This window comes from Eupeodes corollae, chromosome 1 (assembly GCF_945859685.1).
Source record: "Eupeodes corollae chromosome 1, idEupCoro1.1, whole genome shotgun sequence".
In the NCBI taxonomy this organism is placed as follows: domain Eukaryota; kingdom Metazoa; phylum Arthropoda; class Insecta; order Diptera; family Syrphidae; genus Eupeodes; species Eupeodes corollae.
In genome coordinates, this window is record NC_079147.1 from 286,980,370 (window position 1) to 287,006,164 (window position 25,795).

A 25,795-nucleotide genomic window follows, 5' to 3' on the forward strand; every position below is an offset into this window, starting at 1 on the left:
ATTTAATTTTTAAAAACTGCTGAACGATATGGTTGGTTTAATGTCCTTAAAGATAATCTCAAGATATTATCTTAGTAACAGAATTTGTAAGAAGTCACTTTGTTTGATAGTTTTTGAACGTTCAGACGGTAAACACCAACACACACATTTCTTCGAAAACCTTTGATTTAGATACCTTAAAACGTCGAGAAATATCAAGATATCAAAATTCGACAAAACCTCTTCTTCTAGCTTCATATGTTGATGTAAGTTATGAAGATCGGTATTGAAAAAAATGAATTTTGACATTAATATTTTCAATGCCAACCAACAGAGTTTTTTTTAGAAAAGAGTCTTAATTTTGCCCTAAAAATAACTGATTTTCTTTCAAAATTATTGTTATGATTCTAAGGAATTAATTTAAAATTGTAATTAAGCACAAATTCTTTAAAACTAAAAAGATCTATAAAACAATAATGCTTAAAACAAAATCTAAATTAAATCATTGCATTTTTTGTTTCCAGGACATTAAATACTATATTTTTTAATTTCCATAATAAAAACACGCCTTGATGTTGTTTTTTTACAAAAAACAATAAATCTGAAGGCGATATCTATACTCGTTCGAGAACGTTCGCACCAGATAATGATTTCATAGCCCGATTGATCTACATCAAGTATAAGAATCTTATAGGGTCTTTAAAAAGTCAAAATATTCATTTCCAAAAAAACGGACTAATTATAATTACTTTCAAATGAAAATTTAATTAAAGTTCAAATGAAATGTTCCGCTTCCAAAAAAAAAAACAAACCTACGTTTTGAAAATACGTTAATGTATTTTACATGAAAATTCATTTACATTTAACCTTAAAATGACAAGCACTCATGTGAACATAGTGTAAAAATCACAACTACATCGCACTAAATAATATTGGCTTAGCTCTTCATAATATTGCACCTTTTTTTAAGGGTTTTTTAAATAATATTCCATTGAATCAACATCAACTGCGATAAATTAAATATACAGTCCATTTATATAAATTTATTGACTCTAATGAGTACACATAACACCCATATTCAGGGTATCATCAAAACCATCACTTCACTTATTCGTACGTCAAAATACGTAAAATACCAACTGAACATTGAACAGAAAAACACCAAAATCCAATCAGAATAATTCACATTATGGATTGATTGGTTTTTGTTTTTGGAATACCCACATATGGTCATACAACACCAGGACCTTCATCCTCTGCCTATCATTCGAGGATATAAACCCACGTTTTCAAACAAATCTATTCCTACATACGAGTATCTAATATCTATTGAGGTATAGTACCAGTTACAGAGATGTGTAGGTTAGGTAAGAGTCCTTTAGTGAGTATTCCACTCCATCCTCTATAAGTTCGGTAGAAAACCTGTGATACCTCTAATCCCTAAAACTATACACAATTTACTTTTACTCTGATGGTTTTATGTTATTTTAGGTACCGAGGTGGGAAAACTCATAAAAGTAAACATAAAGCACTGACATGACTTAGGTTCTGGTCGTATGTTCATTACGGTTAGTGAACAATATTTACACAGTACAAATAGGTACAAAATATTGAAAACCTCATGTTGTTGAGAAATTTCCCATCATTTCCATTGCCATAATAAACTTTATACCAGGATCAAATCCGCAAAATTGGATGATTATTAACTTTTTGGCTATAAATCTACCTACCGACCGCTCTCTGTCTCTCTCTTTCTCTTCAATATAGTGATGCCATTCCATATACTAATTGAGAGGTGCTTTAGGATTTGAAAATTGGTTTTCAACTCAGCATTAGCTCTAGTTTGGTCCTGGTGCTGGTTTTGGTTCTAGTCTGATGGTCTCTATACATATGCTCGTAAAATCCTCCCACGTGGCATAAATGCGGGTAGATTGTAGGTTTTAGGAGTTTTCGAATCATCAGAGTTGATTTCTAATTTGTTTACCCAACAGGATGGCAAAGATTTCATTTCAAATCGGTTTTGAGTGTAAATAACATTTGGTATTTATGGTTTTATAATTTGATTGCAGAATTTGTTTTCCTATGCAACATTATTTGAAAGGACAACAACAAGTAAAACATGAGCGACAGGATATTTTGTGAATCTATTTTCGAAAACCAAAAATCAAAGTTCAAAAAACCCTCATCTATATGAACAAATTCAAAATGGCTATCAAAACCGCTATAATTTTAAGAATACACTTTAAAAAGAATCCTCAGACAAAACAAACCGAAAAAGGACGAGAAGTCAAAATACGTTGTAAATCAGCTTTGGGCCACAAACAAAGTAAAAATAAGAAAACGTGTCCTTGCGACCGTCCATTTAGAAGTTACAAAAAAGGACGACTAGCAATTTGTAAACTTTTCCAATTCAGCCAATTCATCGTTTCCCTTAAAACAAGAAGGAAAAAAGCCAACAAATTTTCGAACTGATAAATTTTAAAACAAAATCGTTTCTTTTTCGGGGAAAATGTGTGGAGGATGATGATGGCGGGAGATGCAACGCGGTGGCTCTCAAGAGGTCCTTTTCAACCATTAGTTAGTTGGCAAACAAGCTGCGTTATAAGTACAGTCATACATATACTTACGTCACTTCGTCCTGGTGTCGTCGTCATCGTCCTCGTAGTCGTACCACAGTCGTCGGTCTTCTTCACTCACTGTATATGGAAGTTATCTAAGTTGAACTAATTTGTTTCCATTTATGCAGCGGCATAGTGAAGAGCTGCTGCATCCAGTGCTATGCCAACAGATGACGCTTCAAACGAAAAAGAAAAGAGATTTATTTAAAAAAAACTTTCTCACTTAAGGCATCTTTCGTGCCCCGAAAAACTATGAAAGGATATACCAACCTTAAAAAAGAAGTAAAAAGGACTACCGACACCCTGCACCGCCTTTCTTTCTAAAAATGATAAATTTAAATTTGCATATGAATGGAAAAGAAATGCAAACGAGAATAAAACGAGAGGACTTCACTGGTACCTCTTCCTCTAAATAAAGTATACAACCATTTAGAAAAGAGGACGAAAAAGCAAGCGACCAAGAATGTTAATCAAGCCAAGTGGCCAAAACTAATGGCCTTTAACGTTATTAAATTCAATGCTGCTGAAGATAAGACGATATTTGTAGGAAGTTAGGTATGCCTAGGTTTGTATAAACACGATGTGCAATTGAAGATAACAATTTGCTATCCTATGCAAGGACATGGCCGTAGATGGAGATATATTCAATTCATTGAATAATCCCACTTCTGATTGTGTAAAAGTCCAGTGGCATGCCCCTTTCCTATGGAAATCTTACATACGGCTGTGTTCGTCATAGAATCTTATTTCAATAATGGGTATGGACTCTTCTAAAGATAAATAGGAAGGTGGTTAGGGAAATTTATTGTTTCGACATTTGTTTAGAGTGTTCTCGTTCATTGTACTCGTATACATTGTTATAGCAACATAAACATTATATCTGATCGAACTTAGACGTAAAATAGCAATAACTATTCATGCTATATCAATATTGTTGCATGCACATACTCCGCACTTCACTTATACTTACACACTCTATAGAGATGGTAAAATGATACCATACGAAGGACGAAGGTATATCCTGATGGTTTTTCTTATTCGTTTCTCTGATGTTTTGGAAGAGAAAAAGACTTTATGCAAAAATGGGTTTGTTGGTCAGCTTAGAATAATTGATTGTTGGTTCGAAGGCTATCAATTTTATTGAAATACTTCAATGTCGTTTATATTGTCCATATACATGTGTGCGTATGTTTATGGGAATTTTTATTGTTTTTTGAACTTAAGCATATTGTTGGTATTTTATATTATTGCTTCACATTAATATTTGTTTATACAGAGAATTGTAAGTGGGTAAGTCTGGCTATGATTTCAAAGGTATCAATAAATTGGTTTTAACCATAAAAGGGTTCTTTTATGGTTTGGACATTTTTATAAGGAATTTATATTTTAACATTTGAGTTCGAGAACAGAATTTCATAGATATGGTCTTCAAGTCAAAAATTTAAGGTTTACATTTCAATATAATATTATTTTAAGTGCTCTTGGAGGTTCGAATCAAAATTTTCCAGTGGTCAACGAAGCAGAGCAAAAAATGTTGACTGTAAGTCTGATACAGGATTTTATTCAGGATGAAGTTCTTGTTACATTGAACAATTTTATTTAATGTAGTAATATTGACTTTTAAAAGTAATATGGATCAAATAGACCTTCAATCATTGCAGAAGAGAAGCTCACAAACAGAAGAATATTGAATTGAGAAACAGAAAAACTGTTTTCAAAAATATTAGTTTTTAGATTACTTACTTACTTAAGATTGCGCTACAGTCTTGTGAGAACTAAGGCCTCACCCAACAAACTTCTCCATCTAGCTCGGTTCCTAGCTAAATGTCTCCAATTTCGAGCTCCAAGTTGGGTGAGGTCACTTTCCACTTGTGCGTGCCACCTGATCCGCGATCTTCTTCTACTGCGCTGTCCTGTGGGTGTGGAAAGGTTGTTCAAATGGTAGACATGTGCATTCAAGACACAATAGTCCACAGGTTTTTCTCAAAACCGACTTTTGTCTATCAACTCCTGCTCTCACCTCACCGTGAACATCGGGTGCTTAGTACCTAAACTGGAGATTTGGTTAAAATGAGGGAAGAGGGGGTGAGAGTTGTTTCCACTAAGAAACCTCTCCTTATCCAGACGGCAGTGAAGGAATTCAACGGTGGCGTCTACAATTCCAGTAAGGTTGAACTACTTAGTGAACACCTTATAGGGCTTCTACGACTTATTTGGAGCCCAGGCCTATAAGGTGCGGTATATACGGCTCCCCGTCCTTGGAGTTATGCTAAGGATCTGGCCCTCCAGGTTTGGGGTTGTGCCGTCGGGGTGACTTACTGGCCACGTAAAAAATACCTTAGATGCGAAGCACCAACAAAACTCGGATACGGACGGATTCACTGTTGACAACTCACGCAAACGAAATAAGGGCAACGAACTTCGGATCTGTACGTGGAAAGTCAGGTCCTTAACAGACCACATGAAGCCGAACAACAAGCGGGTGCCCTGAACTGCTGCGAGGCAAATATTACCGCCATCCAAGAAGTGCGATGGAATGGACCGTACAAACGCAAACTAAAAGTCTGCGATTTAAACAACGGTGACTTCTACCGAGAATAAACGTCTATTTGGGTGTGAATTTGTTGTTGCAACTAGACTCAGCCAAAAAGTCTTCAGTTTCAACAGTGTGAGCGAGCGCATCACGACAATTCGCATCAAGGCTATATTCGCCAGCATAAGCCTAATAAGCGCGCATGCCAAGGGTACCAGTCACGAACCGAAGGCTGGGAACGATCAGGGGAACATCGTAGTGGAACCGCAGTCTATATTGAGAATATGGAAAGACCACTTCTCCAAATTATATAACAGCGATGATGAACCGAATTCCGCTGTAAGGGAGATAGAACCACTCAACCTAGGCGACGCAGTCAAATAAAGCTGCTGGGGCTGACGGCATCGCTGCCCAACTACATGTCCTGATCTATTCATTGGGAAAATATAAAGAAAATGAAGGACAATTAAAACAAGAACAATTCTTTTAAAAACTAGCCATTTTCTTATTCATTTAGTAATGAGTCGACCCTACTTTATTTAGCGTTACCTACCTCACAAATTCTATTTGGCGTGTAATCATACATTTTTTGTAAATATTTTAAAGAACATTTTGTCCTACCTTGTTCTATTGCTGTAAGTGATTTTGTATCTTCAAATTGTTGCCCAGACTTGTACACTTCACAAATGAGCCATCCCCAAACGTTCTCAATAATATTTAGGTCTGGTAAGTATAGGAAGGCCATTCCAACAATCTGACATTCTGTTGGTTTATCCAGGCTTTAAAAACTCTGGCGGTAAAGATGTTAGCGTTATCCTGCTGAAAAGTCCATTTAATGAGTCCAAAAATTTTACTGATTTTCGGAAAAGCCCTTCCAAGAATTCTTTTGTATGAATTTGCCGGCATTCGTGATGATGGAAATTCCAGCTCAATAGTTCAAAAATACGATATTGCACCTCAAACCATAACACCACCTTATCGGCTATGATGACACAGCAAAAATAATTTTTCTTTCGTGGATCATGGTGATAATAATTAAATCCGTCCGGGCCATCGAGATTACATTTTTCTTCATCCATGAAAACGACAAACTGCCACTCCTTTTTCCATAACATGTGGCGTGCACAGAACTCAAGCCGCTTTTCTTTTCTTTGTGGGTTAAGTAGAGGCTTCTTCTTCAGTTTCATGCGCTTGATGTTTGGGGCACTCCTAATTACTTTCTTAAGCGTGGAAATGCTTGCTGTTGTTCCAGATGATGTCTTAATTTGAGGAGCTGACTGACAAGAATTAGACCCCCGTCGAGCAATCAATCTCCTTTAGCAGGTGACGTAACGTTTGGGAGTCCTTCCATATTTTTCCCACACTTTTCTTTATTTTTCAAAAAATTGCTCACAACATTTCGCGATCCTCCAATTTTGTTTGCAATTAAACGCGCACTTAAACATTATTCTGCGTACAGTATGATTTTAATTTATTCTTAAAATTGTATTTTAAATAATTTAACTTCACTTTGTAAAAATTTCACGCACTGGTCTTTACAAATTCTGAAATCTGAACCAGAACTAACTTTAAATCAGATGTACCTGTTCTATTGACCGATGGGAAATGCTCTTTTTTTAATTGCATTTCATAGTGTGCTTGCAATTTACCGTTTGGACACATTTTAATTTGTCTCTTTCTTTTAAATAGATACTATCGATCTTTTTAAAAGAAAGAGACATGATTTCAGAATACAAAAGAAAAAAGCTTTTTGCAAAGCACTATTCTGGAGAAAAAAGCCTTTTATCTTGTAAAAGCTGCGAACCTATTCTATTATGGCCTATATGTAGCAAGTAAAAAGTGAACAATACAACAAATTCCTTTCAAAATACAAGGAAAGAGATCCCAAGGCCGATTAACAACAGTTATATAAAACAATTTGTTAAAAACTCGGCTTCTGAAAAAGTAGTGAAGTTTTTTAGAAACTTTGAAGAACCATTCACGTTTCAAAACAGCATCCATGAAGAAAGCATCGCTTAGCGTATTGTATACACGATACAAGCTTTCAACTTATCATTGTATAAAATATTAAATCGTCTATCCTATCCAATAATATTGTGCAATATACCAATTAAAAAATCAACTACACTCAGCAATTATTGAATTGAAAACTCAGTTGCATACATGAATGTTTGATTTCCTTACGCCAAAAAGTTTAAAATTTCTCAAGCCATCGCTTGCATTGAATTTATTTTAGTAGGAAATTATATATATTTTTTTAAATTTGAGTTTTCGACATATCAGCGTTTTGTTTCTTTTTTAAAACCGTTTCGCATGAGAAGAATTTAAGGGATTTTATTTTGCTGAACTGCCATAATAAATATATAAAATAAGCAAAACAGACTTTTATTCATGTAATTTAAAGTATTATCTCAAATCACAGATAATAATTATTCTCAAATTATAATTTTCATGGACTTATTCTAGGTGTATCTCACCTAGAACTGTCGTATTGTTTGTTCTCTTTTTTATTTGCTGGTTCTTCTTCAGTCATTTCTCATTAATTTTTCAATTATACACCATCAAAATCTGTTCAGTCATTAAGATTATAATAAAAATAAAGTTGAATTAATAATTCATAACCAACGCGCCGCTCCGCATAGCTCCGTACCGCATCACTATCGCCTTACATCATTAAAATTAATAAAACAAAACTCTCAGACTTCTATAATACAAAAATACATATAATAGTCGCAGTCGCTGAGTACCTTACCTATAATAAAAGTCTTAGCCTGATGATAGCCTATCATCTCGTCGCTGCTGGTTGTTCATTGTGACCTTTCACAACCATCAAATTATTTATTCGATGAAAATTTAATTAAAATCCATGGATATACATAGAGAACGAGATATGGCTTACTATCTGCCTCAGTCCCCGAGTTTCCCAATCCATCAGTTTTGAAAGGAAGTAACTTACCACAATGGAAGCCGAAGCTTCTTTCCCCCAATCTCAACAGAAGGACGCGTTGTCTTCTATCTAGAAGTATAGTAGCTATAAGATATTCAAAGGACACTTCTCATTCATATCTCTCTCTGCGTCTCGTGCTATAGCTGGATAATAATTATTACATCATTAAATTTGGCAATTACTTTATGATGAACCAGATATTACGAAAGTTCATATCTTTTCGTCCTTCGTTTTTTTTGTCTGTCAGTTTATTAATAAATAAAATCATTGCCTCGAGTAACATGATCTTTAAGCTTTTAATTTACGATATTTCCCATCATCATCAGTAAAGGTAGGTATATACGTTACGAACAGTTATCTTCGTCCTTGAAGAAATAGTTGTATAATATCAGTGAATATAAATAAAGGTTGGAATTATTAAATGCTTACGTACTATGAACGAGGAGGAGGTTATTTGAGTTAAAAGTGCTGGTTGTTGAAACACCCATGGGAAAATAGTATAAACAGGAACAAACATCAGATGAAAATGATTTTCATCAGGAAGGGTTTATGGTTTTTATTTCCTCCCATTGGGGAAATGCAATTCGTATAAATGACTCCTTTAATGATTGGATTCAAAAGAAATCGATTGGCTTTCGTTTTGCAGTAATATATGAAATGTTGTTGTTTTTTGTTGACAAGTTTTAATAAAAATCTATATCTATAGGCCACAACATGTTCTAGATACAAAAATATATAATTCTAGAATAAAGTAAGACTGAATAAGTTCAGATGTAGGACTCCAGACTTCTCCCTTACCTTTAGTTTCACATCGAGAAAGTTATTTATAAGAACGGATCGAGGATGTTATTTGATAGTAGGTGACGGAATATGTAGTGTGATAAAAGATTCCACATTCGCATAGTACGGCTAAAGAACTAATCACTGCATTTTATTGTACGACCGAAGTTGAGCTTTAGAATTTATTTCACAACTCATGTTCCAGCTCAAATGAAAAGGGCTTGTTTATAAGTTGAGCTTTATATTTACTGATGAGCATAACTGGAATCACGAGTATTGCGGTTGAATTGTTTAAGTGAAGAAATACAACTAGATATTTCGATGGAGAATAATTCGTTAAAATAATTCTGAAAAAGGTTGAGCAACGAATTTAACGACGCACGGTGTTTAAGTGACGTTAATCTAACGGCGACAATATCATTACCAATCAATTTGAATGCTCTTCATTCAGTACTATCCAAAAGCAGAAGTAAGTTGCAGTATTAGTGGAAAAAGTGGTAAAATATGGGACGAAACAATCTGAATACTTTCCATACGATAAGAATGTAAGAAATTGTATGAGTTGCATATAACAAAGTGGTACCTAATCAAATACTGGTATTACATAGAATTATAAAAAAGAGGCTGGGATGCGACCCACACTGATAACTTCCCATTCCGTCTGTCGAATTGTCTTGCTTAAAACACTTTTTATGAAAAAACGTACTGTTGGATTTTTATATAAAAATTACTGAATATCGAAAACAATATTTTCTGTGAAATAAAATAAGTTTGAAGCCAATATTTTTAATTTTTGAAAAGCTATTTGAGTCGAAAGTTAATTTTTACCAAGTTTTAGTATTGTTTTTTTAAAGTTTTATTTTTTGTACAAAAACTGTCAATTCGATTTTTTTCAAAATTATATCGAATGTTGAAAACAATATTTCCTATAAGATAAAATTATTTTGAAGCCAATATTTCATATTTTTGAATAGATATTTGGGTCGAAAATCATTTTTACCAACTTTTGTTAATTTTTTTCGGTTTTTAATTTTTTGTAAAAAAAAACTGTCAATTCGATTTTTTTCAAAATTTAACTGAATGTTGACAACAATATTTGTTGAAAGATAAAAGTAAATTAAAGCCAATATCTCAAAGTTTTGAAAAGATATTTGAGTCGAAAATCAATTTTTACCAACTTTTATTAATTTTTTTTTAGGTTTTTATTTTGTGTAAAAAAACTGTTTATTCGATTTTTCTCAACATTTTTCAGAATGATTAAAACAATATTTCTTATAAGATAAAATAAGTTTGAAGCCTGAATTTCAAGTTTTTGAATCGATATTCAATTTTTACCAACTTTAAGTAACGTTTTTTTTAGGTTTTTATTTTTTATAAAAAAAAAACTGTCAATTTGATTTTTCTCAAAATTTTATCAGATCTTAAAAACATTATTATTCGTTGCACAAAATTGTTTCGGAGATGAAATCATATTTTAGTCGTAAAACTTTGGAGGTTACAAATTTTTTTTTTAGTTTTTTTGATTTATGAAAAAACTGTTTATTGGATTTTTTCAAAAAATATACTTCTTTGATATCACGTTACAATATATTATATTAAATTTTATTTTAGTCTCTAGTGTTTTTGGTTCGTAAGATATTTAGGGTTAACCAAAATTTTCCCCTTTTTTTTTAAACTGCTATGGTAAAAAAACCATCCACGCAATTTTCTTGAGAGCCCTTTCTGCATTTTTCTGCTTATTATCTGTATAACTAAATTTATTTGAAATTGATATATCTTCTGGTTCTTGAGCTATGGACCACGAAAAAAACGTAGCGAACGTACGGACGCTTGGACGAATAAATGTACGTACACACGCACGCACAGACATCTTTCTAAAAATCTTTTATTTCGACTCTAATGACCTTGAAACGTCAAGAAATGTCAAAATTTTCAATTTGACCAATCGGACCCATAAATATAACTTCCTATGGAAAGTTAAACATTTGAGATTATGGCTTCCAGCTAATTTTTTAACTTATTTATAAGAAATATTGTTTTCAATATTCCAGATTTTGAGATAAATTGAATTGACAGTATTTTTACAAAAAATAAAAACCTAACCAAAAAATTATCAAATATCTTTTCGAAACTTTGAGTTATTACTTTTATCTTTTAAAAAATATTGTTATCAAAATTCAGTATATGTGTTAGTCTAAAACAGTTAGTTTTTCCATTTTGAGCATGAATAAATGGAGTGTTAGCCCTTGGGCCATATTTATGAACATCGCAAATGATAAACGCACAGGATATTGTAATCTTTTAAATTCAAATAGCATATCAGTTGGAATGATGGAATGCTCGGTATTAAACACACTTCTCCTTTCGATTTACCAGTTAAGATTGTAGCTTCAATCAAATTTGGCAATAACTTTTTCACTGCCAATCTGTTGCCATTACACAGTTTTGGTGGATTCATGTTTCGCAATAATATAATCAAAGAACCAATTTTCAGATTCAAGCAATGCGGTAGTATACCAGCCGATTCCAATGAATTTAAAAATTCAATTGGATAATTCATTGCTCATCTTGATTCATAACAATGTCAATATGTCGTGACTACACCTGGCAGTTTCGATTAAATTAATTTAATTAATGGCATTGATATGAATGTTTTTCGGTGTTAAAGTGGTGCGTTCTCTATACCAATCATGATTTCTGTAATTCTGAAGAATTTTCGGAAAAACACATTCAATCCACTCATCTGTAGATTGCGCAATTTTACAAAAATTGTTCTGTAAAGTGATCAATCCGTTGGTACTGTAGACTGGTATTTTGCCAACACCAATTTTTAACAATTATTTTGAAAACTCATGGGCAGTTGCATCATTATGTAGGTGAAAACGATTAATGTTCAGTGTTAATTTTCATACATATCTCCAAAGAACTGATGACTTCAAACAGGCGTTTATTTCATCAGTAGTAGTTTATAGAGGAATGACAGGCAATTTTTGACGAAATTCCCCTGACAGAAATATCAGAGCACCACCAAAACAGCTGTTGATTACCGCATAAATCTTGCATTTTTCGATTAAATCCTTCTATTGATTTTTTATTCGCCATTGTGCACTCATCCCATTAAATAATTGACATTAATCGAAGATCTTTTGCTATAGCAGAATTCCTCGAAATATTTTAAGTTGGAGTTGCAATCACCTGTACATTCAATTTCAATTTTAATGCAAAGGGTGCGGTCCGCATGTACCAGCAGGTGCATCCAAGAAATATAATCCACCTGTATTATTGGAAACGGCCTGCATGATTGTGTCATACACATGTTCTTGTTCAATATTCAATTTGGTTATATTCGATTGTACAAATAAAGGTAAATCATTAGAATTTATTTACAATCGTTAAACACATCTGTGGCCACAATCAATAACCGCTTAAGTCGACGTGACAAAAATGAGTTAAATGCGCCATCATAATCTGCATCCTCGGTTCTGTTATAGACAAAATCCCTATTTTCTAACTTCAATAATCGTCGAAATAAACCAAAAAGAAAAAATCGCTTAAGTCTTTTTCATAGTAAACAGCATTTGCAATAACTGCTTATCTCACAAGAGAATGTTGGAACTACAAAATGTCGGTATCAAATAATGACTTAGGTTGATTTAAGATACTTCTCCAAATTAAAAAATTATTCACAATTTAACCATTTACTGAAAACAACTTAACTCGACTTTAGCGTTTATTCCAAATTTAACAAATTTTCTTCGTTATAGCTTAACAGACATAAGCTGTTATTGCGAATTTCCGTTGGGTACTTCGAAGGAGACTATGCTGGGTATGCGGTTATTACAAATATAAAATTCTAGGAACTACAGAATTAAATTGAGTTTAGATGTTATTACAGAGGCAAAGGCGAAATTTCAGTTGACTTAAGTGTTTTGGGAAGTGAAGTCCTGCAAAGAATTTGATAAAGATAAAAGTGTTGTGAAGATAAGTGTAAATAATAAAACAAGTACAACAGTATGAGTTCCTGAGCCTTACAAATTTTAAACCTGGCAAGAAAAGGTGTTTTCTTAAACGGCAGAAAACAAACGATCACTATGAAAGAGGATGTGATTTAGGTAAATTGTTAACTTCCCATAGGAAGTTATTGTAATGGGTCCGATTTGTCAAATTGAAAATTTTGACATTTCTTGGCGTTTCAAGGTCCCTAGAGTCGAAATAAAAGATTTTTAGAAAGATGTCTGTGCGTGCGTGTGTACGTACTTTTATTCGTCCGTACGTCCGTACGTTCGCTTCGTTTTTTTCGTGGTCCATAGCTCAAGAACCAGAAGATATATCAATTTCAAATAAATTTTGTTATACAGATAATAAACAGAAAAATGCATGGTTTTTTACCATAGCAGTTTAAAAAAAAAAGGTGAACATTTTGGTTAACCCTAAATATCTTACGAACTAAAAACGCTAGAGACTTGAATTAAATTTTATATAATATATTGTAACGTGATACCAAACAGGTATATTTTTTGAAAAAAATCAACATAACGGTTTTTTTTTTATAAATCAATAAAACTGAAAAAAAAAATGTATCACCTCTAAAGTTTTACGACTGAAATATGATTTCATCTCTAAAACAATTTTGTGCAACGAAGAATAATGTTTTTGACATCTGATAAAATTTTGAGAAAAATCTAATTGACATTTTTTTTTTATAAAAAATAAAAATCTAAATAAAAACATTACTCAAAGTTGGTAAAAATTGAATATCGATTCAAATATTATTTCAAAAACTTGAAATTTACGCTTCAAGCTTATTTTATCTTATAAGAAATATTGTTTTCAACATTTTGAATGATGTTGAGAAAAATCGAATTGACAGTTTTTTTTTACAAAAAATAAAAACCTAAAAAAAAAAATTATAAAAGTTGGTAAAAATTGATTTTCGACTCGAATATCTTTTCAATACTTTGAGATATTGGCTTTAATTTACTTTTATCTTTCAAAAAATCATGTTGTCAACAAATAGTTACAGTTTGAAAAAAATCGAATTGACAGTTTTTTTACAAAAAATAAAAACCTAAAAAAAATGTATAAAAGTTGGTAAAAATTGATTTTCGACTCAAATATCTTTTCAAAAATTTTAAATATTGGCTTCAAAGTAATTTTATCTCATAAGAAATATTGTTTTCAACATTGATAAAATTTTTAAAAAATCGAATTGATAGTTTTTTTACAAAAATTAAAACTCTAAAAAAAACAATACTAAAACTTGGTAAAAATTTACTTTCGACTCAAATAGCTTTTCAAAACTTAAAAATATTGGTTTGAAACTTATTTTAATTCACACAAAATATGGTTTTCGATATGCACTAATTTTTATATAAAAATCCAACAGTCCATTTTTTCATAAAAAATAAAAACTACAAAAAATAGTACGCAAATTTGGTAAAAATTGATACGAGTACATATAGACAAACTTTTAAGCAAGACAAATCGACAGACGGGATGGGAAGTTATCAGTGTGGGTCGCATCCCAGCCTCTTTTTTTTTTATTAAAGTACCTACCTATATTTATGAATGTGTATTGTTAGTTTGTCCTTTTAGCATCCGATGGCAATTTGTTTTCTGAGCCTGCAATTCACGAAACAAAGTCATCTGCAGATGGATTTGATTATGATAATCTGGATATACTTTTTGAAGAATTTGGTGGCAATATAAACAGAAACACAGGATCTGATCATGATTTCAGTTCAGATGACTCTGTCCGTGATCCCATTTTCGAGCTTTCAGACATGGACATTTCTTCAGATTCCCCTGACGAAGAACTAATGCAGATGGGAAACCAATTTTAGGAAAATTTGGTTGATTCTCCTCCACGTACTGCAGTTGAAAACCAATTGGAATATAATTCGCGAAAAGTCATTGCAATAAAAAGAAAAACAAAGGAGAATCATACACTCGAAAAACTGGAGTAGTTGAGGCAAGAAAATGTAAGCCTCTTAACAGCTGTCGACAAAATTGCAAGGACAAAATCCCTTTTGAAAAGCAGAAGGAAATCAAATCCTATTGGGCGTTGGGAACGTTCAACCAAAAAATCCTTTTTATCAGAGCTTTGATAGAAATAGTAGATACAAATCACAGACATTAAAAAAAAAGCGAGACTCGACCCCAAAACCGACAGCATCATATAAAGTAATTCATTAACTTTGAGAAAGATAAAATTCGTGTCTGTCAAAAGTGCTTTAAACTATGCTTCAACGAAAATGAAAGTTTTCTGAAATCCGTTGTAAAAAAAATTGGAGCAACCGAACATGCCTTTTAAAGATCACCGTGGTTTGGCTGGAGGAAGTAATAAAATGGCTGACGAATTGGTTAATGTTGTTAAGGCCCATATAAATATCTTCCCTGCATACGAAAGTCACTACTCAAGGCGTGACACTTCGTGCAAATATTCGGATTTGACATTGGCAACTATATACAAACTATTCTGCTAAAAACATCCCGGAGTATCCGTTAGTTTGAGCAAATTTTCTCAAATATTTAAAGTTATGTGTTGTGTATTGTATATACTTAATTATTATAATCATGTATTTAAGTAATATGTGAAATCTTCAATAATTAATTTGTATTACTTTGGTAGGTATGAACATAAAGTTTAAAAAGCCCATCACCGACACATGTACCTAATAGGTGTGACACCATCAAAACAAAAATAGAAATAGCGAAACGTAATGGAGCTGAAGAACTTGCAAGCCTTCAAAGTGATTTAGACCAAAACCATACCATGGCAGACTTGGCATACGACTCTAAAAGGGAAGATAAAATACTGACCAAGGAAAATCCCGGAATTAAGGTTTTTGCATTTGACCTTCAACAGTGCCTTCCAACACCATACCTCCGAATCTCTGTAAGTTTTTACAAAAGGCAGCTGTGGACATATAATCTTACGGTTCATGATTTTTACCCAAATACCCCGTATTGTTTTATGTGACACGAGGCAATGGCTAAGCGAGTAGGAAATGAAATTGCATCATGTTTGCCGACGCATATGCAAAATGTAAGCTCAAACAAACAAGTAATACATTTGATTTTCTATAGTGATTCTTGTGGTGGTCAAAATAAGAATTCATTTGTGAGTACAATGTTTTTGACATTTTTGCAAGCTAACTCCAGCATTGAGGTTATAGACCACAAATTCCTATCGAGTGTGACGTAGATCATGCACTGATAGAAAAAAAAGAAACGAACAGAAGTACGGATTCATCATCCTCATGATTGGTATAATTTTGTCCGAACCGTGGGTTTAAAAAACCCATTCAATGTAATTAAAATGAACAACAAGTTTTTTTTGACTTTGGTTCTGTTTCAAAAACAAAACTTTTGTGGAGGAACCGGGATGAAAACTCAAACAAATTTGTATGGAATAAGGTGAGATGGTTGAGATACAACAGAACTACGTTTGGTAAAATTGAATACAAAACAAGCCTTCATAAAAATCTGCTTTTTTCAACCATAAATGTTGCAAAACGGGGAATCAACTCAATTAAATTGAGTGAAATTACTAATGCACCAGCAAAAAAGCTTATTTCCGTTTATTGATCCTGTATTTTATGAATTTTATAACAACCTAGATACGGAAATGCAACCTGTAGCTGACATATATCCTGGCCTAGTAGATGTAGATGAAAATGAAGAGTTCTAAGAATTTTCTTATTTTTAATTTTTTTTTTTTTAAATGTATACTTTAACATATTAATGAACTTGAATTTGATGTTTTTTTTAATAAGTTTTTGTAAATTTACATACCCCTAATCTGTTATTTAATAATCTGTTTTAATAAAAATTATCGCTTAAATTTATTTAAAAAAAATATAATTATGATAAAAAACAGCTTATCTTATTTAAGTGAACATGAACTGAAATTTTCACTTAGCAATAAGAGCTTAATTGACATAGGTAAGTAAGAAGGGCAGGTATTCATTTTGGAAAAACAACTTTATTTACTTTGCTTGTAATAAAATCGCTAATAAACAAATTTAAAAAAAGATAAATTGTTCATACGATTCCGGTTGAAGTGCTCTATCAGAATCTATAAAGGTTTTGCCTCCTAAATGCCTTAGTTTTTTCCCAACTTAAAATAAAGTTTTAAAGTGCTATTCCCAATAATTAAATTTTGAAACTTAAGCAGTTTTTTGCTTGTGGCCACAGACATATCTTCAATTAATATAACAGTTTCGTTTTCCATTTCCAAGATAATCAACAAATCTGGATTTCTTTAAGTATAGTACAAATTGTTTGCGTATGGGAGTGTAAAACGATGTTGATTTTACACCTTCTCAAGATTTTTTTAAACATTTTCTCTACGTACAAACCTTCTCTGGACTTCCACGAATAATTCACGAGCAAAATTAGCCAAACAGACATTTTAATTTTTTTTTATTATTTGTTATCGTAAGAAAGACACCCATTTTTTTTAATTATCTGTATATATGTATGTCAAAATTTTGAATTTGCAAATCGAAACAATTACTTCCTTTGGGAAGTTAAAAACCATAAGGTCCCATATTTCAAGAACTATTTTTTTACTCAAAAGATTCTTAACTAACATAGCATAACTGGTTAGGTCTATGCAAGTCTAAGAGATCATTAGATAGGACCTGAAGTCTTATAATAAATTGTAAAGGATTTTAAGCAAAATTGGCTCGTAAATTTTTTCTAGAGAGATTCCAGATTAATTTATACCCACGTTAAAAAAGATTAATTTATACCCACGTTGACTATCGCCAAAAAGATCACTACATGTGTAAATGTGTTGTGGCCTTATTAGTAAGATCAAAACAAATAAAAGATCGACTGTGACATACAATTTTGCCCAACATTTTTTTTTAAAACTTACTGTTTCATCGTTCAATCATAAAACAGCATTTTATGAGGCACCTGAACCAAGTGCTTAAATAGCCAAACGGTGGATGTTTAAAACTGACTTTCTGTTGACATAACGACCCAAAAACAGTTGTTAATGTCAAATAACTGGAAATCATTTAATTTAAAATCTTAAATTTCCCTCTAACTCAATGCACGCCCACTCTAAACAAATTCCAAACATTAAGTGTTATTTCAATAGCTGTTTTTTAACCTTAACGAATAACACAACTCAAGAAGTCCAACATTTTCCTAGAAAAATATATGCATTGTAGGCATCTTTGATTAAAACCAATTTATTCATGATATCTTCTCCTTATAAATCCATAAACTCATAAAAAAATTACTCCTTTCTCAGAATCAAATTTCACACAACGCCCTCAAGGAATATAAGCACCAGTTTACTTTGAATTTTAACAAACTTACATCTCAATCGAGGATGAAAAATTAAAAGAAAAATTTAAGAAAAAATCAACATCAGTAACTTCAATATTGCTAACGATATTTACCCACCTCAAAGTTGTTATCCTTTGGAAAACAGCCAGCAAGGATATACCCCCTTTATCGAACACACACAAAAATACAAAAACAAACAAATATGAGGAGAGAGAAAAAGAAGAAGAAAACGAGGAACTATCTTCGTAGAATATAACATCCTTTGCTCTCTTCAAAAGCCTGAAGATTAATTAGTTTCTCCGATAAATCATTTTCTTGTTGCAAACTTTGTCCTTCTGCATCCTCGTCCTCGTAGGTTTCGTGGCAACTTTTGTGGGTGTGCGGGCGTGTTTTTTTTAAGCTCTTGTTGTTGTTTCCTTCTGCTTGTATTATTTGGTTCTTTCAATCATTCAGAAATCAAACAACACGCAAACTGTCAGCAATCTTCTACGAGCAACAACAATCCTGTCATGTTGGAAGTTTCCTCCATTAAAACTCCATCGATCACGAGTCCATTAAAAGGGATTCACACGCAGCAGGATGGCATTCAACGAATGTATAAACTCTTACCGTGTTATACAAACAAAAAAGGTAGACATAGACACAGCACATATCCTTGGATATGGATATGGACTTCTCTTTCTCTTATAGTTTTCCTGCAAGGAAATAATATTCGAAATTGGGGGTTGGCAGTTGTTGCAACAAGTTTTATTGATTGGAAAAGTTCTTTTTCGTCCTTCATCTTTTTCTTTTTTTTTGTTTCTTTCCTTTGGCTGGCTTTTCCTCATCCATATGTTTGTACACACAAGTTGCAAGAGGATAACAATCTCCTGGCTTAACTTGCACAACACACAAGAACCCAACATCATCTGACCACAAATTGAGTCTTAACAAAATTTATTTTGAAATCAATGGGAATCCTTGGAAGTGATATTGAAAATTGGCTAAAAAACCGTACAAGTGCACTCTCGTATACACAAAAACCTAACCCTAACAACCCAAACGCAATTACAAATTGCATTGGTTTCTTTGCAATTAGGATCAAGGATAAGAGAGGACATAACGAATTCTCTATGAAGAGGATACTTTTTCTTATCCATAAAATAAATTCATTGCCAATTGTTCGAAATATATATAAGTGGGCTTTCTTCCATATCACTAATCCTAGAGGATAGTCCTTTCAGTCTATACAATGACCATTCATTTGATTTAAGGAGACATCATTCGGTCAACCAAAAGAAGTTCTATTGTGTACTTTCCTTTTTTTAAGGACCTTACAAGTTTTTACTACGTTCAATATAGGTACTTTTGGTATTGCGGTCAAACTTTAAGTTCAACCAGGTGAAATCCTGATGTCTGGAAATTTTACAACATCGAGTCTCCAAGTTGAGAACATTTTTCCATTAAGAGATTTAAATGAAGGACGACGAGACAGAATGATGAAGAAGAATAAACCTCTGATGCTGAAATTGTTGTTATCCTTGTTTTTATACTCGTGTATCGGTTCAGTGGATTTTCAAATAAGTCTCTGGCGATTTAAGAAACGAAGTTGGGTAAGGGCCAACAAAAAAATACAGCTTCAGAAAACATATAGAAAAGTCTGGTCCAAAAGCTGTGGTCAGGTTTTCCTTTTTTTTTATAAACCCCTTGACGATAATGTAACGATGAAAGCGAATCTCTTGTGTAAAGTTGCAATTTTTTACGGGGAATTTCACAAGTGGAAATTTAAGTTTTTTTCAAGTCAAAACTGAAGGTAACAATTAGTTGGAACTTGAAAACAGAGTTTTGTTCAGTTTCCAATATAATTCTATTGTACTATTTCCTTAAACATTTAAATAGATGCACTGGTACTTGAACGTGTTTCTCCCAATTACTTTTCAAATCCTCTTTGTACTTGCCTTATGAAAAGAAATTTAAGTGAAAAAGGAATGAACTTACTTATAAGATTGAAAGGACTTCAAATACATAAGAAATTGAAATGAATACTCACAGAAGGAAGTAAACAGAAATTTTATACATGATTTTCGAAATTGAGAAAAAGAGAATTTAAATTCAAAAAATTCTTAGAAATTGTGCTTTGTGAACAATGTGAATTAAACTTTAGAACAAATATACAACATTTTTCTTACTATGAGGAGTTTTGGTATTTATTCTAAGGAATTGCGTTTTTCAAAAATAATTTTTGAAAACCTTTCAACTTTTTTTAATAGGATAACAAATAAAAATAAATTCGTATGTATGGCATCATCAAATTCGAAATTTGTGCTGAGCTAACACTAATGGTTCCTAAGATACAGCACTTAAAAAATCTCATGAGCCATAAATATTATAGCATTATGTTCGAAATTCACACACATTATTAGTAAAATAATAACCTAATCCTATGTGTGTTTTTGTATTTCCAAAAAAACATATTAATAGTTTGTTTAAATTATTTCACTTAAAATCTTTATTTTCCAAAACTTTCGCAAATTTAGAAAAATTGGATCAGAATAATTATTTTGAGAACTAACTTTCAAACTAAAAATTTTAAAATTTCTCTTCGTTTCAAGTTTGCTTACTACTAAGGTCCTCAGACCTGTTAAGTCCGTTGGGAACCCCTTAAGGGGCATAGGACCTCTACTACGCCTAAGCGCCATCGTGTATGGTTTCCGGAGATGTGTTTCAGCTCCCTCCAACTTTTGCCTGGTGACGATGATTCCGCCATGAATGTCCTGTGCCATGTGCTTCTCGGTCGTCCAACTTTTCTTTCTTTTTGTGTGAGCGGATTCCACTGCATAGCTTGGCCTGCAATGAAGTCGTTACTTTTTCTAAGCGTATGTCTAATCCATTGCCACTTATGCCTTAGTATTAAAGAGTCTATAGGTTCTTAGCCTGTTGTTCTATGAAGGACCTCATTTTATATACGCTTTGGCCAGAAAATTCTTAGGATGTTACGAAGACATCTCATTCACGAAGGTTTGCATATTTCTTGTAATGGCTGAAGTAACCTTCCAAGTTCTTTTTCGGATTTCAAAATCATTTGACAACCTACCATCGTGCAGAACGTGAACGTGGATCCATCATATGTTGCTTTAATAATAGCAATTATTTTTTCTGGAATGCCTCTCTTCCGTAAAGCTAACCAGATATATCCCCTGTTAACGCTATCAAAGGCCTTCCCGAACTCGATGAACAGCAGGTGTAGTGGTGATCGACATTCAACGCACTGTTCAATAATGATCCGCAGGGTGTTAATATGATCAATTCAGGAGGATCCAGCGCGGAATCCTGCTTGTTTGGCATCGAGTGTGGCCTCAAGGTGTTCTCTGATGCGTTCCAGTATTATTTTTGCCACTATTTTAGCAACGGCAGGCAGAACGCAAATTCCTCTCCACTTTTTGCACTCTGTAGTCTGTTAGCCTCCTTTTTTTCGGAGCTTAAAGATAATTAACTTCTTCCACACATCGGGGAAGCTTTCGGTGGTTCAGGCTTCTTTTATAAGCGGATAAAGAAGTTCGCTTGATGACATTGGCGCTGCTTGTAAAAGCTCTGCGGGAATTTCATCAAGTGCTTTAATTGCGGCACCGATCGCATCTTTACTGGGAGGTTCGGTGCGGATTCTGGGATTAGTTTGTTTAGGCGCTTCAGAAGGCATCGGCTGCGCTTTATTTGCAAACACTCGGTTTAAAACCAAGGAAAAGGGTTCTTTCCACCTGACTTGCTCATCCACCGAACTTTTCACAGTACCGTCTACTTAATCCACCAGGTGTAGCTTCGAGCTGTGTGCACCGGTCGGCTCTTTGGTTATTCTGTAAAAGGTCCTGCTATCGCACTTGTTTGCAATATCTTCTGCTTCTTGCGCCAATGCGTTTATGTAATTACGCTTGTCACGGCGTATGGTAAGAGGACTCCAGCTCATTTCTTTCTTCCCTTTGTGCTACAATTATTTGAGCCCTGAACTGTTTGCGTTCGTTGATCCTTGCCCAAGATTCTTCTGAAAGGCAAGTGTTGTTGCTTCCTTCTTTCCGACCGACTATTCTGCCAGCACCTAAAATGAAAAAATGTCACATAACTTTTTTAGTCATCGGAAAATCGAAGATTTTACAAAAGTGACACGACAAATGTTTATAAAGTTTTTTCTATTTTGTTTAGTTTGGCTTCTTTTGATAGGAAAACATATTTACATATATTTAAAGAAAAACACCCAATGTTTTCTTGATTTGATGATTCAAAATGTGTATTTTTTTTCAAAACTGATATATCTCAAAAACGCGTACACAAATTTTAACAAATTTAGGAAGACTTTGTTTGAGAATCTTTTTTAACAGAAGCTCAGCATTCGGAGAGCAGAATAATTTATTGCCAATACAATTATAACCTGTTGAACAATAATATTTTTTTCAAGACACACTCAACTATAAAAATTAAACTCTTATATTTGAATTGGAAAATAGTGCATAGTTTCCTAAAGTCAATTTTGAAATATGAAATGTATTAATTACTGAATTCATTTAAATCTATAAAATTATATAAAGTTTTTTTTTAGATCGCTTTATACATATATTCGTATGTACCAGTACTTTAATACTTTGAAAATCGATCTGACGACTGTTACTGGAAGAAAAATTCCTCAGTCTTGAAAAAAATGATTTTTAGTCGTTACATTTATTATAATGATGTTGTTTATCAGCTCCTACCACAATAGGGTCCTTGCACCAATTCCTTTTTTGATTACATGTGGTTTTAATTTTCCGGGAATAAGCAAATCGTTCACTATTGCTTCGTTTATCGGAGGCCCAATCTAGACAGGGTGTCAACTTCTCGTGAATTCAATGCTTAGTCAGATTCATCCAATGAATTGTTTCGTCTATCCTCAATGTACACAATTCCAAACCAGACAACATCCGAAGGAGTGTGTGCTGAAATTTCGCTGAGTTGAACCCCCTAACTTAGCTTGTCAACGAGCCCACTCGAATATCGGACCTATTACGCCGAGCAGACAACACTCTTGACTTTTTTCTTGCCTCTGACCCTGGTAAGTACACTATTAGTGTTCTATCTCCTCTAGGCACATCTGACCAATGTGTCATCTCAGCAAATTTTTCGTGTCATAACACTCCAGTTAAAGAAAGAGCTCCTAGGGGAACTGTTTGGCAATTCGAGAAAGCCAACTGGGACGGTCTCAATATTTATTTCAGGATATTTATCCTGAATCTTTATGCTTTCTCGATAGTGACGTTGATGCCAGCTTTGATATGATCACAAGTTTGATGTTCTGGGGAATAAGTACTTTAATCCCGAATAGTGTTAAAAGCATTAGACCTAAGGAAAACGTATGGTTCGATGCGAGCTGTAAAGAGGTTATCAGAGTGGAGCAAATTTGTACATTGTTTTGGAGAAAGTAAGATTATTGCACTTGATATTTCAAAGACATTTGATAGGGTTTGGCATCGGGGTCTCTTAGCGAAAATTAGTGCTTTCGGTTTCTACGAAACCCTGCTTCATTGGATTAGTAATTACCTTTCGGATCGTTCAATGCAAGTAGTATTGGATGGGTACAAATCTAAACACAACAAAATAAATCCTGTCATGCCCCAGGGCTCCGTTCGAACTCTAACACTCTTTCTCATTTTTTTTAATGATCTCCTGTCTGCAACATCTAATCCAATACATTGTTTCGCTGACGATAGTATTTTTAGCTTTTCATATTCGTTTTCAGACTCACATCTCTCTTCTTCGGGTGTGGAACTACAAAGACAAAATATGATAAGCTCATTAAATTCCAAACTAAACAGCATTGTTCAATGGGGATTAAAAAACTGCATAGAATTTGATGCTTCGACAACCCAATGCTGTCTTGTATCGGTAAAACGAGATATACCCCCCTTGCCATTATCCATAGATGGCACTTGCATCGAAGAGACTTTGTATCACCAACCACCTTTTGTAGAACTGATGGGAATCAATACGTGATGTCGTTAAAAATGCTGCAAAGAGTTTGGGTTTTCTAAGAATATGCAAGAAGTGTTTCTCCCCCTCTGATCTTGCTGTTATCTACAAAACTTATATACGTCCAAAGCTTGAGTATAACTCTCATCTCTGAGCTGGTGCACTTGCAACTTACTTAAGCCTCTTGGGTAGCATTAAACGTAGAGCATTTAAATTGATTGGTCATAACACATCAAAGGCTCATTTACGTCGCTTGAACAGCGTCGTAAAGTTTCTTGCCTCACGCTTTTTAACCGTTATTTTAACGGTTTATGCTCAAAAAAAATAGGCAGCTGCATTCCTCATCTTAAACAGTTCAACCCTAATACTTGCGTTTCTAGGAAAGCTCATCAGTATACCCTCGAGATCAACTTCGATGGTACTGTCAAAATGTCAAATGTGGAATGTCTTACCACACTCTGTTTTTCCCAGCCATTGCAATATTCAGTAATTCAAAACCAATGAGCACCGACACCTCCTTGCAACCTCTCTCTCCTCTTCCTAGTGCTCACACTGAGTCCTTACATAATAAGGGTAGTAATATCCCCTTGAGTGTGCCCTTATTATAAAAAAAACTCAAGAGAAGTTCATTTTCTTTTCACATAAAGATCTTCAAAATTTGTGAGTAAAAAGCATACAATTTTTAAGATACGTATTTTGTTTTAAAAAATTGCAGACTATTATTTTTTGAACATTAAAATGCCCAAAATGAATTAATATGAAATATTCACACTACGTCAGATCTTGGAAAAAACCCAGGAACTTGAATTCGATACCCACCACCTCTTTATCGATTTAAAAGCCTCGTATGACAGCATCTATAGGGAAGCGCTTTTCAGAGCAATGTCTAGTTTTGGCATTCCTGTCAAACTTATCCGTTTTGTGCAGAGCGACGATGGAGAATGCACTATCAAGGTCGGAAAAGATCTCACCGATGCATTTGATGTCAAAAAAGGTTTTAGACATGGCGATGCACTGTCATGCGACTTCTTCAACACCGTTCTGGAAAAAATTGTGCAAAACTCAACCGTCAACACTAGAGGCACAATCTTCCAAAGGTCCATGCAACTACTCGGATACGCAGATGATATTGACATAATTGGAAGATCAAAGCGTGATGTCAGTGGAGCGTTTTTGAGCACGAAAGCCAAGAAGTTGGGTTAAGTGGTCAATGAGGGCAAGACCAAGTATATGCTGTCGTCAAAAAAGGACATTGAACAACGACGCACGTGTTGTAGAAAACTTCACCTTTGGACAACTAAAACTTTGAGGTAGTTTAGAACTTTGTCTACCTAGGCACCGCTTTTAACACAGACAACGACATCACCGCTGAAATCTATCCTTGCAAATCGCTGCTTCTTTGGACCAAAAAGAAAATTGAGTAGTAATGTCCTCTCTCCAATATCTAAAGTCACTCCTATAAGAAATGCTTTAATACCCGGTTCTCATTTATGCAGCTTAGGCCTGGACGCTGGACCTCGTCAAAGAAAGATAAGAGCGTCGTAGAATGCTTTAAGAAAAGGATCAAATAACTGTACGGGCTGGTTAAAAGAATTAAACTCCAACGACTTAGATGGCTGAGTCATCTAGAGCGAATTTAGCGCCACCTTATGTTTCTAG